Consider the following 12,899-nt stretch of genomic DNA (forward strand, 5'->3'; position numbering starts at 1 on the left):
GGAAAGGTTAGGGAGAGAAAGGGTGAAAGAACCAAAGAACACCCCTATGCCAGGCTATACAAAACACCACACTGGGCCCAAAGGAGTTAGCAGGCAATACTAGGCCTGCTGAGCATGCTCTGACTGAAGGAGCTGGTTAAAGGGAGCTCAGAAGCTCAGGCAAAGAGTGGACAAGTGGCGGGAGGGAGGAATCCTTCTCCAGAAAGCCAGACAGAAGGTTGAGCCTAAAACAGGGCCACAGAGCAGTAAGGCCCAAACACAATGCCACCACCTGCTTTGTGAATCAGCAGATCCTACAGGGCCCTCCTCCATTGGACTCTTTTTTGTTAAAAGATTGACTGCTTGAACTAAGGCTGTGAAGCGATTCAAAAAATTAATCGTGTGATTAATCGCACTGTTAAACAACAATAGAATACCATTTATTTAAAATATTTTTGGATGTTTTCTACATTTTCAAATATATTAATTTCAATTACAACACAGAATACAAAGTGTACAGTGCTCACTTTATATTTATTTTTATTAGAAATATTTGCAATGTAATAAACAAAAAAATGGTATTTTTCAATTCACCTCTTACAAGTACTGTAGTGCAATCTCTTTATCATGAAAGTTGAACTTACAAATGTAGAATTATGTAAAAAGAAAACTGCATTCAAAAATAAAACAATGTAAAACTTCAGAACCTACTTCTTGGTCAGCCAATCACTCAGACAAACAAGGTTGGTTACAATTTGCAAGAGATAATGCTTCCTGCTTCTTGTTTACAATGTCACCTGAAAGTGAGAACTGGCATTCGCATGGCACTGTTGTAGCTGGCATTGCAAGATATTTACGTGCCAGATGCGCTAAAGATTCATATGTCCCTTCATGCTTCAACCACCATTCCAGAGGACATGCTTCCATGCTGATGATGAGTTCTGCTTGATAACGATCCAAAGCAGTGCGGACTGACGCATGTTCATTTTCATCATCTGAATCAGCAGAAGGTTGATTTTCTTTTTTTTGTGGTTTGGGTTCTGTAGTTTCCACATCAGTGTGTTGCTCTTTGAAGACTTCTAAAAGCATGCTCCATACCTCATCCCTCTCAGATTTTGGACGGCACTTCAGATTCTTAAACCTTGGGTCAAGTGCTGTAGCTATTTTTAGAAATCTCACATGTGTGGACTTGTAGGCTCCAAAGTTTTACACTGTTTTGTTTTTGAGTGCAGTTATGTAACCAAAGAAAAAAATCTGCATTTGTAAGTTACGCTTTCACGATAAAGAGATTGCACTTCAGTACTTGTATGAGGTGAATTGAAAAATACTATTTCTTTTGTTTATCATTTTTACAGTGCATATATTTGTAATAAAAATAATAATATAGAGTGAGTACTGTGCACTTTGTATTCTGTGTTGTAATTGAAATCAATATTGAAAATGTAGAAAAACATCCAAAAGTATTTAATAAATTTCAATTGGTAGTCTATTGTTATAAGTGCAATTAATCGCAATATATTTTTTAATCATGATTAATTTTTTTGAGTTAATCACGTGAGTTAGCTCTGATTAATTGAAAGCCCTAGTTTGAACTATAAGGGCCACAATTCAAACTGGAGGGATATCTAGATAGGAAGTAGCCCAGGGAAGCAGACTTAGACTTTCTGCAAGGAGGATCCTGCTGATTGTTGCTTCCCACAGGGTCCCAGGATGGGACCCAGTGGAGAGAGAGGTCTCGGGTTCCCCTAACATACCCCTCAAGGTCCGAGGCCCAGAAGCAGGTGGTGAGCAGAAGATTCCCAGCTTTGGGTGAGGAACAGGCACCTCTATCACCCTGACAGAGTGGCAAGGAGTTAGAAGTGATTAGTATGCTAACCACCAGGCCACTTGGTCATCTGACCACACTCTGATAACCCGCCCCCCTGAAATTTAGCTTTCATTCTGTTTGATTTAAATCAAAATGTTTCATTTCAAATTGTTTAATTGAAAGTAAGAAATTTTCAAATGATATCTGTTTTTTTGTGAAAATTTCCGTCTCTCACAAAAAGGCATTGTTCATTAAAGAAACTAAACTTTTCAATAAAATTTTGACTTACCCTTAGTCCTGATCACTTGTGGTGATTAAAGATCTGATAGAAGTTTTCATAGCAGTATCACTGAGGTGTTAATTCTCCTGTCTCTGGGAAATTATATTCCTACTATTGACTATAAGACTCCTGCTGTAAATTCATCTTCCTAGATATCTTCATTTACATCCTGACCTAATCTGTTGCATAATATTGCTTAGAATTGTTAAACTACTGCATTCCACACCAGAAATAGTTGCATTTTAGTGGTGAGTGAAATGATTTCTTTGGAATTTTTATAATTTAAAAAAATGAACAAAATGGGATTAATTTGTTCTTATGTTTGTACTGACTTTTGAGTGCTTAATAGAAAATATCAGGAAAAATAATACAATGGGAAATAGTTAATAGAAAATATTATACCTAGTTATTACACATTTCTTATACAAACGTTTCTGCTGTTGATGTTTTCAAAGGGCATGGAAAATATGTTTCAAAGGTTTAAAAAATGAAAATAAAACAATAGTTTCCAGAGAGAAAACTCCAGGCTTAAGGTGTTTGGTTTTTAAGCCTCCATCTGTAAATGGTATGAAGATAAGCCTATGAACACCTTCATACGTTCTAGGATTTAAAGCACTGATATTCTTTTGAAAAGTGATGCACTGAAAACTTAGATTTAGTATCCTGTATGAGTCCTCTACTTTCCATCATGAACCTGAAAATGAGTGAATGGAACAACAACAACAACAACAAAAACTCTTCACTATATCTCCAAAAAACTGCATAATCCCTGAATTGGCTCCAAAAAATGATTCTTTTCAATGCTTGACTTTGGCTACAGAAAGGGAAGGAAATACAGGTGAATCATGTCCAAAATTCAACAGACCAGAAGATGTATACATCAGTTCATCAGCACATGGCTAACTTCCTAGAAGTTACTTAGAGCTGTGCAAATAACTGATTTTTTTTCCAGTTTACTGAACAATCAACCAAAATCAAATAGTTTTTGGGTCAAACCCAAACAAAAAAATCCTAATATTTTGACAAACCAAACAGTCAAAAAAAAATTGGAGTCAATCAAACTAATTCATTCAAGCCAATTAGAACATTTTCATGAGTTTTTAACTATATTTAAAAAAAAATAACACTGAGGTAAATTTCTAAACTAATAGTTGTTCTGAATTGAAAAATTAAAAAATTTAATTTCAACATTTTTGAAATGAAACATTTTGATTGGGGGGGGGGTGGAGGGGGAGATTAGGTTTTATTTCAGCCGAAGTAGCTCAGTAAATTCAACAGTAAATCACAGAATTTTTCTGTCAACCAGAACCACTTGGCAATTACTTGGCAATAGAAGATTTAAACAAAATTTGACCCAAATTTTATCATAACATTGTTGCTTGACCTCTGATCTAGAGAGATGGGGAAAAGGAAACAAAGAACCTAGTACTATAATAAAAAGGGATGCTGATCAATTTTATGTTCACTTTGGTAAAGAATAAAGAGAAATAAGATGATTTTATGTTGTTTTTAAAATGCTGATTGCCTACCTGGATTCCAAATAGATATATAGCCATAGGGAGATTAAATGCATTTATAGATAAGTTTGTGTGGTACTCAGCATTGTATCTAAGAAACCTTTCACCATACCAAATACCTGTCTGTTCAATTGCCTATCTATACCTTTATGGTTGCAAATGTAATCATAATTGTTACAAATAGGCAGGAAGACAGTTGTGGAGTGGTTGATGAAGGCTCTTACTCTCCAATGAGGACACCTACCACATAAGTTCCTCGGGCACTCCTATACCATCACAGAAACACCAATATCCCCTGTGTGCTTCGCTATCCAACAGCCACTGTGCTGCAATACTGCCCTCTTGCATGCACCCCCATCCCTGAGACTGTTTAGATGTTTCCTTCTGTCTATGAGATAATCTCAGAGGTGACTACTCCATGGTTCACTCAGTTCTCCAGATGAGCTTTCCCTGCATGCATATTCCTCTCTTCTATGAGAATCCTTAGCCTAACTACCCACTAAAGGAGAGGGATGGTGGGCCTCTCATAGACTAACTCCTACTTACTGAAAAGGAGAAGAGAAGGTTTCTCAAAGCCTAAGCTTTCTCTCAGGGCACATATACTGAAGATGAAAAGTGGGACGCCACTGCTCCTCATGGGTTAGATCTTCTCTCTTTGATCCTGCATGTAGAGCACTATGGGAAGGTGACCTATCCTTCCCCAAACAGAAGGGAGAGTGTTCTGCCTAATCCTAGCTCCCCACAATAGAAGCAAGAAGTCATCACAGCCAGTTCTTTCTTCACCACACCCCTAGAACAGTGATTTGAGGTAGGGGTAGATGTCTCCCACAGTCTCATCTCATGCCTGCATTGAAGGAAAGACCTCTGAAGCCTGGAATTTGCTTTCTTCTGCTGAAAGATATGAACCTTCCTTGAATAGAGGTCTAGGCACCTTGTTTTTAATATAGGGTAGCAATTTGGAAAGGTTATGGGCTATTGTTTCAACTGCTCTAAATTGGCGTAACTACATGGAATATGTGTGTGTGAGAGAGATGTGAATCAGGAGAGATGAAGTAAACATAAGAATATTCTAATTTAATTATGTTTTTAGAAGTATTTCTTTTACCAAGTAAGTGGGAGAACACCAATGTAGAATGGAGCTCTTAGCATTTCCATATATAAGAAGTTCTGGCTGAGAGCCTAACAATAACTCTGCCTCTTATCACAGAGCAGAGCTGACAATATATGTCTCAAGGAAATTTCTATCATAAATTGCAGGACAGGAATCACCTAAAGAAACATTAAAACCAGTTAAGTGGCTTCCCAAGAGGAAATCACTAAAGCAAAAATTGAAATACAGGGACTTCCATCACAATATGAATAGGATTAAACATCCATCCTGCAAGAATGGAGTTATCTGTTTAAAAGGTATGCATTTGAATGCATTACATTATTCTAGTTTAATTTCTCTCAAAGGGTATTTTGACAGTACTAAAAGTTATAGGCTGATGCCGTGACAGCAAGTCAGATAGGAATATTCCAAATGTACCTCGTTGTTGAGGCTCTGTGAATGTGTAAAATTAATTTCTGATTATTTGGCAACATGAAGTGAATATATATAGGAATACAGATTTTTGCCCTGATCAACAAGTCTAACTGGTAAATATTTTGACAAACCCATGAATCAGGAGTGGGTTCAACAATCTCAATTTATTGTGACTCAAATGTGGCAATAAGAAATTCAGGCTTAAAAGCAGACAAGGGTCATTTTCACATTATGTCTCCCTTCTAACGTCTGTGGCTTTTTAAAAACATTTGTAATACTGTTTGCAATAAACATACATTCCGGGAACTCCCATTCTTCTGCAATATCCATTGAAACAAGTGTACAAAAACAGTTTGAAATGGAAAATGTTCAATCTAATTTTTTTCCCCCGGGGTTTCTCCACTGTTTGATTAGAGAATGGCTGCATTCAAACATATTACCATTCTGTCAGCAGCACTCACAGATTTGTACTTTCACTGCATGAAAAATGAAGTGTATATAGTTTATGTTGTGTGAGGGATGGAAGCCAGTGATACAAAACACATGCACATCACTGCGAAAGTGTCTGATTTTGTTAATCATTAAACACCACATACACTTAAGGTTTTAAATAATTGTATATTATACATGTAAACTAAATGGGTCAGATTCTCAGATGCTGTCAATCGATGTAGCTCCACTGAAGTCAATAGCAATATTCTGATTCACACCAGAGAAGGATCTGGCTCAATATCCTTTCAATATACTTGTTACTTGAAAGGTTAATGGTTAATATAAACCCATCATTTATACAACTTTATTGCTGGTATATCAGTGGATGACATTGTTGTGAAAGTCACTTGATCCCTTCCACTGTGGTTTGGAAAACAGTACACGTGCAAGATGTGTGTACAAATTAGAGAATTACACTGCATTACCACCAGTTTACACATGTAGGCAAACTACTTTTTTTGTTCCTGCAGTGTTTGCTTTTGCACAAACCATTCATCCATTCAGCAAGTTGATGGATCAGTTTAGTGAAACTGTAGCATCAACACAAATAGAATACTCTATTAATATTTACAGATAGTCCGGGTCAGGGTGAGCACACTCTAAAAACAAGTGATATGTTGTGTATTAACCTCTTTTAAATAAAATGAAAATTACTTCTATAAATGGAATTGTATAGTTAAAATTCATTATATAGAATAAGTTAAACATGAAAATCCTGGAGGTCTTAAACTTTCTTTTAAGAATGAATCACAGAGATTTTCTTAAAATAAAAAAATAAAAATACCAGTACATCAAGAGTTCCATTGCTCACATAATACAGTCTCTCTGTGAATAGCAATTAATTATTTAGGGGCATGACCTACAATAAGTAAAAACTCATAGGCCAGATGAGCTATTGTAAATAGATATAATTCCATTTGAATGGAGCTCTGCCAGTTTAACTCAGCTGAGGTTCTGGCACATATTAATTAGGTGTGCTTTTGAATAGTTAAATGAATGAGACTAAAATATAGGGTTGCCAACCCTCCAGGTTTGGCCTGGAGTCTCCCGGAATCGGCATTGATCTTCCGGTGACTATTGAAAGTAATCCAGGAGATTTTAATAGGATATTTTAAGAAAATGATATTATGTCATGTTAGGGAAAAAAATTTCCCAGAATAGCTTCAGTCAGAGTTGGCAAACCTACTGGAATAACCAGTCCAATTTTGGTACTGACCTATTAGAAAGGGTGTTGACAAATGGGAATGGGCTAAAAAAAAAAAGCTACAAGAATGATTAATGGACTAGAAAATCTGTTTTACTAAAGAAGTTCAGTTTATTTAGTTTATCAAAGAGAAGGTTAAGGGTTGACTTGATCATGGTCTACAAGCATCTATGTGATGAGAAGATTTCTGACAGAGGACTCTGATTTATCAGACAAAGGCATAGCAAGAACTAAATAGTGGGAAGCTGAAACTAGATAAATCCAAACTAGATATAAGGCGTAAATCTTTTTAGCTGTCAGGTTAATTAACTATTGGTGCAACTTTCCTAAGGATGCGGTGGATTCTGCCACTTGAAGTAGTTAATTAAGGTTGGATGTCTTTTAAAGAGTTATTATATAGCTCAAACGGAAGTTGTGGGCTTGACACATGAATCACTTGTTGAAATTCTGTGTAATGCAGTCCCTCTTCTGACCTTATAAACTACAAATATACACAGTTACATAGGAAAAATACAACAGTAGTAAAATAGAAGGGAAACATTTATGCTTCAGCTTTAATGCAAACTTAAACTGATCATGGTCAGCTGGGAACTTTCCTTATGTGATAACTATTGAAGCACCTGGAATGGACTACTGCTGGAGACAGGATCCTGGATTAGTGGACCTTGGTCTGAACCAGAGTTTCAATTCCATCTGTTCAGGTTCTTATACTGGTATTCACCACCACTGTCTCAAAGCTCCTTTGTTCCTATGATTTTTAAAGAAAAGACCTAATGTGCCAAAGCCCTTCATCTTAAGAAAAAATACATTTATTGATCACGAAAAAATGTCACGCTATTTTCGATATTTGGGTCTTTAATTTGCCATCAGTCAAAGGTTCTGTGGGACTGAAACACTCTTCAACTATATAAGTCAGGGATCGGCAGCCTTTGGCACGCGGCCCACCAGGGTAAGCACACTGGCGGGCTGGGCCGGTTTGTTTACCTGCTGCGTCTGCAGGTTCGGCCGATCGTGGCTCCCACTAGCTGCGGTTTGCTGCTCCAGGTCAATGGGAGCTGCAGGAAGCAGCACGGGCCAAGGGATGTGCTGGCCGCGGCTTCCCGCCGCCCCCATTGGGCCGATCCCTGACATAAGTAGTTATTACTTAGTAATGTCTAGTGTTTTCATGAGTCACTCAAATAGCTATAACAGGTCATCTTGCCTTACCTAATTGGTCCTCTGGTATTAATGACAGGGAACCAAGCCTGCCTGAGCTGTTCAACCACATGCAGGGGGCACTTGAAAGAGGCAACTTCTTTATCTTTATCAACCTCCCAATCCTAGAAGGGATCTACTATGGTTAAAAAACTCATGTGGTATGAAGAAATACCTGTCCTCCATGTACTGATATTAGTGTCTATCAGTAACTTTAGACACATCACCTCATAATATTTAACATAAAGGGGAGGGGAAGGATATGAAGCATTTCATAGATTCTTTAACAGGAGAGAGAAAAAATGAAATTCCAGGAGATCAGGCCCCAAACTAAATTACATACCTACTGCAAAACTTATCTCGACAAGCAGCATTCAAAAATAAAATAAATCTTACATGATCTTTTAAGAAAATTAGAGATTGAGCTTACTAAATTATCATTTAAGTCCTGAGCAAGGCTCACTTATACATTATTCAAGTCAATGAAGGTCACAGTGAAGCAGACTTACCACTGACCTTGCTTCTGAAGTTGGTTCAGTGAACATTAAATAGAAAATGAGTTAGTGGAAAAAGAATCTTAAGAATGTCAGTAGTATGCATCATCAATAGGCAACATGTTCACCTCAAAGGCAGAATATCAGTTGTCTCAGGTCCATCCATGCAAGTTTATCCCATGCATTCATGTATTGTCCATGAATGTGTCATCCTCAGGCATTTAGGAAGGATTGATTTATCTGCTTAGTAAAACATTGAGGTATGTCTCAGTCTATTTTCTGGATACTAAAGATGTTGGGTACAATGTGCTTTAAAGGAAAACATGGCACAGGCACTGACTTTTGTTTTCACTGATGGGTGCTTTTGTGGGGGGCGGGGGAGGGAAGAAACAGAGTGAGGGTGATGCCTTGGGGGAAGAGGCAGAGTGGGGATGGGAAGAGGCAAAGCATGGGCAGGGCCATGGCAGGAAGAGGCTGAGTGGAAGCGGGGCCTCCAGGTGAAGCGCAGGCAGGGCGCTGGTGGCTCCCCCACTTCTCGGATGCCTCTGCTGGCGGTGCTTCAAAGGTGTCAGACTGTCGCACCGCCAAAGAGAGGTGCACTGCATCCTGCATTTCTTGCCCCATTTGGGGAGCCTCCCCAAGACTCTTATACCTGCCGCCCATGCTGTGGCCCATGGGTGCTGAACATCCCATATTTTTTTTCAGTGGTTGCTTGAGCTCTGGAGAAACCACGGAGTCAGCGCCTAATAATCATAGATATTTAAGCCTGTCATTACACTATTCATGATTATTGACAGGAATAATAGAAATGATTGTTCAACACACAAGTCTATATTAAACTTTCTTTTGATTTTACTGTATGAAGTGTTGGTCCAATAAATGATATTACCTTATCCACCTTGTCTTTCTTTTGATATTAATATCATTTATGATACATTATAACAGGTGCTGGTTACACCTGCTTTGGTGAAGGTAAAACAACCTTTGTTCTAACCTCTTTCTGATGAGGTGTGTAATCCCATGCAACTGGAGAGCAGAGAAGATCCAAGAAGAGGCAGGAAATAGGCCAGCTGGGTTCAATTACAGCTCTGGTGTAAAAAAAAAATGAAGCTTGCCTTTCAGCACACAGGCATCTGTGGAGGGAGAAAGAAGTTCTTCCTTAGAGCAAGACTAGAGGTTCTTAAGCTAAAGAATCCTCTAAATGGTGAGACCAGAAGGCAGGGTTATTCAGAAGGACAGACTGATTTATTGATCATTTGATTGTTTCTTTGGAAGGGATTGGCTGGAGAAAGCCACTGCCTTTTGTTTTCTTTGAACTGGGCTGCGAAAAGACCCCAAGGGGCTGCTGTTGAACTGAAGTTCCTCATACTAAAGGGGAACAGGGAACTGCCTGCAAATAAAGGGAGAAAAATCAATTTTCCCCTTTGGTTTGGTGATAGTTTGAAGAACAAGACTTGTTGAGAGACATCCTTCCCCTCTTGCTGGAGGGGGAAGTCCACACTCTCCTCACACATCCCTATCTCTGATCCATTCATGTGTATGGCTGAGAATTGCCATGCCAGTTCTCTGTGTAAGGTGACTCACGTGTCTTGGAGAAGAAAATTGAGGAAAATCCCTCCAGCCATTTTGAGTAAGGGGAGACTAAAACACCAGCACTATTGTAGAGAAAATGCTACCCACACACATGAGTCACTGCCATAGCAATACTGACCAAGGGCAAACAAAGTCAGCTTCCTCTTGTAGCAACAGAAGACAGATGTTCTTGCCGGGTCTGCCCAGCCTACCCCACATTCAACAGCCACCCTATACAGTACCTTGCCTCAAACCCAACGTATAGAGAGAACAGAGGCTATGATAAGTAGAGAACAGGCAAGGCCCATTCAAAGTGCAGTCTGAAGGCCTGATCCTGCAAGCTACTGCAGCATCCTCCCCTTAACACTGGAGGAACTGAGGGCACTCATCATCTTCCAAGGATATTGCCGAGCTAGATGCTGCAGGAGCAAAACATTACACACTTCCCTGGCAAGATAAGGATCCAACAGGTGCTTGAGGAATGGGACCTGGATCATAGATACAGTGCAAGATGGGAATGATGAGAGGCACAGAGAGGGGAGGACAAGACCCCCCCTCCCAGATCATTAAGTCAGTTATTCTCATAGTGCTCCTGTATCTCTGGCTGGCTGCCATGCTTTCAGTAGGATCCTGGTGTGTGGCAAATGCACTTAGAATGCCAACTGCTATTAGAGTGTATTTATAAAATAATACTAATGGCTCATAATGGAATATTTTGCCTTTTGATATAAAAACAATCTGTGAGTACAACAGGGATGAGGAAAGCAGAGAGGAAATTATTGTTCAAAAAGCTTTTAAATGCTGCTGCTTGTTTTTGTTCGTATTTTTTACAGATTTTTTCTTCCCAATAGGACCAATTCAAGGCATTGCACATTCACAAAGGGCTATATTAGGAATGTAGCCTAACAGTCCCTGTGTTATCAGGGGAGCTGGTGGGGTCTGATTTGTAGAAGTGCTGAGCCTGCATAGCAGCAACTAAACTCAATGGAAGCTGTGTTTTGCACATAGAAAGAACGATATAATGCTAAGTAAAATGCTAAGTGCTCAGAAAAATTGGACCCTATATTCAAATTGGGCACCTAAAATGAGTGAATACTTGTTATGTCCTTAATCTCTATGGTCAAGAACCACAAAGGCACCTAAACAGCAGACTAAGGTGCCCAAGTCCCAGTTTTAGTCACCGCTGTGATCCACAAAACCCCCATGTGACTGCTTCCTCAGCCTTAGTACTTAAAATCACTTGGAACCTACAGTTTCACTGTAAAAGTTCCCTTGTTGCCTAACTTTTTGCCTCTGGGCATGCACACTGCTGCCTCACTCTTGGCATCTGGACATCTCTTGCCTAACCCCCAGTGCAATCCATGAGATAGACAGAGGAGTGCCTATCTCACCCATGGGGCCCAATCCAGTAGGTGTGCTGGGAGGCTACCTGCCAAATCAGGTCCCATTCAAAATCTGGCTGGAAAAGGAGGAGATTGTGGTAGTCCCCAACTTATAGCCCACTGGTTAAAGCACTTCCCAGGGAGTTGGTCATCTGGGTTCAAGTCCCAACCCTGCCTGATAGGGAAGAAGGATTTGAACTGGTGGCTGGGTTATTACATTGTGGGGCTCTCTCAATTTCTCCTGCTGAAGCTGTTCCACTTGGGATAAATAATTAGAGTCAATGGGCTAGAGAGAAAGTGTGTGAGAGTGATTCTTAAACCTGGAGGTTAGGGCACCCACCTAGAAGGTGGGAGATATAGGGGCCAGTTCCCCTGTTCAAATGACTATTTATCCACGTGGAACAGCTTCAACAGGGGATATTGAGGGAGCCCCGTATCAGGATATCCCTTAGCTCAGTGGTTAGACCATGCACCTGAGAGGCAGGAGACCCCTGCCCAAATCGTTTCTCCCCACCAGGCAGTGGGGAAAATTGACCATGGAACTACCACATCCCAGGTGAGTGCTCTAACCAGTGGCCTAAAGTTAAGTTGAGCAACGCCTCCTCGTCCAGCAGGTATGTGTCGAGTTATGTGCCTGCCTACCACATTCTCACAAGAAACAGCTCCCACACTTACACTGCAGGGGAGGGATTCCCAACCGTGGATTGCTAGCAGTGACAGGTGCCTCCATGCAGCCTGATGTTAGGTCCCTATCTCCAGGAAAAGGGCAGGACATAGGATACATCTCTTTTGTCAGCATCTCCCATCATCTAGCTTAGGTTGCTCTCTGCCTAACATGCTGGCTTTTTGGATCACATTTTAAGGAGCCTATCTATATTCATTCATTGTATAGCCTAGGTGCCTAACTCAGGCTTTGTGGATCACAGTGTTGTTCCAGCAATTTTCTAGACGCCTAGAAGTTAAGCATTGCAATCTATTTGTGGATCTGGTTCTCTGTGCCCTAGCTCCACTGTCCTTGTAAAATGGGGACAATACCAGCCCCTCACCTCACAGGGTGTTGTGAAAATAACTTAATGTTTATGAAGCATTCAAACAGTAACATAAAATAATCCCCGAGAGATTCATAATTCTGTATTCAGAGCAGGGTTTAAATAGTGTGCAGTAAATAAGACCTGGGGCCACACACTGAACAACAAGGATAAAACTAAATATTGACTAGCTGCTCACTCAGTGAGCACCATCCACCCTGTGCACTGAATGTGGTATGGGTCCTTTGGAAAAAAATAGTATTTGATCTGTAATCTGACACTCTAGAATTGCATATGAGCAAGGGAGCCGAATTAATGTTGCACAAGCTACTTCTATTCTGGCATTTCTTAACTTTTGCACCATTAACAGTTGTGTGTGTGTGTGTGTGTGTGTGTGTGTGTGTGAGAGAGAGAGAGAGAGAGAG

Source organism: Terrapene carolina, unplaced genomic scaffold, assembly GCF_002925995.2.
Source record: "Terrapene carolina triunguis isolate 2854851 unplaced genomic scaffold, T_m_triunguis-2.0 Scaffold18, whole genome shotgun sequence".
In the NCBI taxonomy this organism is placed as follows: Eukaryota; Metazoa; Chordata; order Testudines; family Emydidae; genus Terrapene; species Terrapene triunguis.